This window comes from Primulina huaijiensis, chromosome 2 (assembly GCF_012295235.1).
Source record: "Primulina huaijiensis isolate GDHJ02 chromosome 2, ASM1229523v2, whole genome shotgun sequence".
Taxonomy (NCBI): domain Eukaryota; kingdom Viridiplantae; phylum Streptophyta; class Magnoliopsida; order Lamiales; family Gesneriaceae; genus Primulina; species Primulina huaijiensis.
In genome coordinates this window covers 7,510,581-7,513,997 of record NC_133307.1, presented here as the reverse complement: position 1 = coordinate 7,513,997, position 3,417 = coordinate 7,510,581, and positions in this window count along the sequence as shown.

Genomic DNA, 3,417 nt, shown 5'->3' with positions numbered 1-3,417 from the left:
CATAGAAGAAATGCAGACCACTCTGTCTGCAACCGAGGAAAATATCAAAGTGTCTGACCCCAAGAAAGAATTGAAGCTAGAATACTAGCAACTGGTTGACATCATTTCCAAGGGCCTTTTAGCATAGGCAGGGTCCTTTGCTCCCCTCACTCTAGAGAAATTTCGAGTCATGACTGCTATTTTCAAGGGGATAAAGATGAACTGGTCATCAATCCTCTTCACAATCTCAAAAACACGGTACAGACTTCAAAGTTGTCTAAAGGCTTCACACTTCAGCTGAGCAGACTCATTGAGGACTCAGGTATACTTCCAGTACCTTCCTCCTCAGTTATCAAGTTCAAGATCTTCACAGCCTCCAAGGCGCAACTGAAGAAGACAGGGGCTGACAAGTCAGCAACTAAGGTTAAGAAAAATGAAAAAATCAAAACAGCTGCTACCCCCAAGTCAAAGAGAAAATTGGTCCTGTCAACCAGTGATTCGGAGAAGACCCTTTATCTTGTTTTGTTGAAGAAACCAAGGTCGCAGAAGACCAAACCAACTGCTACTCCTGGAGCTTTTCCTGAGCTCAGACTGTTGCCCTCAGGAGTTGAGCAACCTGTCCAAGCTGTTCCAATTCAATCGGTTCAGCCAGCTGCCCCACCAAAGCAAAAGACTGCAGCTGACTACCCCTCTACAATCTTAACTGATTTCGGAGAGAAGCTGAAACTGACAGCAATCCCATCTCCTCTCACAACTGTTGTTCGCCCCACATTTCTACCTCCAGCATGCTCAAAAGGCGTAATCATCAGAGAAAATGTGGACACAACTGGTTCAGCACTGGACTTGCATCATGCCCTAACTGATCTGAAGGGCAAGGCAAAGATGATTGAGGAACCAAAACCTGGCAATGCCATTCAAACAAAAATTGATCTAATTATTCAAGCTATCAATGAGCATGCTGAACTGAAGCTAGAACACTACGATGAATGGGTGAACTTCCGGACAGTTACCCTTTCCCAGAAAGTTCTGGAGAAGTTCATCTCCTTAGAATCAGCTGTCATGAAGGCTGTCAAAGCCACTACAGTCACCCAAGCCATGGAGAGAAGATCATAATTATTTGATCTTATGAGAATCAAGAGGTTGGTTGTGGTGACAGCTGAACTGAAATCAAACTATATTCCAGCTGGTCCTACTGCCTATGAAGACAGAGCAGTTTTTCAACAACTAGAATCTGATTTCATCTCCCTTCAGATGAAAATGAAGAATTGGGAGATGGGCCAGCAATTACACATTTCTAGTATTGGCCAATGGTTCAAAATTAGTCGAGGAAAAAATTCCAACTGAGTCAGCTACGGAGGACTTCAAACTGAAACAACAGAGGAGCAGCTGATGGCTCCAGCTGAAACAGAGTCAGTTATGGTTCAACCAGTTGAACCAGTTTCAGAAGTCCCTCCTTCTCTCTCGACCGATGAACAACCATCCTTATCTACAACATTGATTATCCTACCAATCTCTGAACCAGCAATGCAGCCATCTACATATTCTAAAGAAGATCTAACACTGGCAAATGTAGATGATTTGCCGCAATCAGTTGCCGAGGATATTCAAATGGAGTTCAAAGATGATTCAGCTGTTGATGATGTTGTTGAACCTGTTGAAGATGAAGTTATGATATCAACAACAGAAGCACAAGTATAAACTGAAGTTGTTCAGTTACCAACTGAACAACTAATCGCTCCCTCAATCCAAGAACCAACAGCTGCAACTTCTTTGCCATCTTTCGATCAGCTGTTTCTTGAGACTTTCTTTATGACAGGAGTCACACTTTAGTTATTTGCTGCTCAGAAGATTGCCAAGGCATCCAGCTCTTCGACTGATCGACAGGATCACCTCGCAGTATCAGCCAGATCAAATCTACTCAACTTCTGCATTCTTTGAGTCTGGATACCTTAAAATAATATACAATGAAGGACTTGAAGAATTGACCAAGGATGGAGTTGCTCTTTTCGATTCAGTCGAAAATATCAAAAGAGAATCAGTTACAATTCTTACTCTGCTCTCCTCCCAAGAACAACTCAGCAACCTGATTGATTTTTTTCATATCAGACTATCTAAGAAGATTGACCTAATGCAGAATCAGTTGGGTGAGGTATCTGCTCAAGTTAGTTCAGCATTCCTCCTCTTTAAAAAAGTGGCAGGTGTTGACAAAAAAAGGCAAGAACAGAAGACAGAGGCAATAGAAGCAAGCAAGAAAAGAACTGAACCAGACAAGCCAAGTCTGATCGGCATTTGCCTGTGACTGTTTATGAATGTAACAGCGTTGTACTTCAGTCTTTTTTTTTACATGTATTTTAAATTTTTGCTATGTTCTATTTACGGAGAGGTCATGTGAGGTACATTTTTAGGTGTTTTAAACTATTTTTACACTACATACTTAAATTTAATAAATATTGTTTAATAATTAAATAATTACTTACTTTGTCTTATATATATTAGATTCGGCTACTTAAAAATTATTACAATAAATGATATGAAATAAATTTTCGATCAAATAATATTAATCTTACTTAGTTTCTAGTGAATTTTGGGTTTTTTTCTAAGAATCAAGATAATGTGATGAAATAAGTATTCTATATAAAATATTTTATTCCAGAATGTTGGAAACTTAATTTTGGCTGTTTGACAAACCATTTATCTATTGGATTAACTGATCAAGTATTCGAATTATACAGCTTGCCTAACTGAAGTATCGCGTGAGTTATCAAAGGCAACCGAGTCCAGCTGAACTGAACTTTCGAAGTTAACCGACTGATTAGTTGAACCTAACTGGATTCGTGAAGACAGCTGACTGATCAGTTGGAAACTGATCATATGATTCACTCAGCACAAGCTTATCAGCTGATCGCTCAGCTATACACGTCATCAAATGAAAAAGACATTCAACCGACATCAGTACAAACAGACTGCAACTCGTAGTGGAACGCCGCATTTCAGAGTCTACAGTGTACGATTGTCAGGAAAATATCGATGTGGCAATCAACGGATATAATATTCAAATAATATATCAAGTTATCGTTGGAAGAGAAGCCTATAAATAAGCTAAGAGAGCAGCTGAAGAAAAACAAGGTTACAAAAACAACTATTTTACTCAAGCTGTTACACTGCTAAAATCAAGGCTACTTTCTTGAGCTTGTTAGCACATTGTAATCCCTGTTATATTGTTAAGTCGTTCTAAGATCAGTCACGAACTGAAATAGCCTGTTGTAACTAAGAGTTTTAGTTTTGGCATTGATAAGACCAAACTGAAGTGGGTCAGTACGATCATTGTATTCGATCAAAGTCTTTTAGTAGAAATCCTATCTTCGTGATAGAAGGGGTGACGTAGGAGTTATTCCATTCTCCGAACATCCAGAAACAAATCGCGTGCATTTCTTTTCA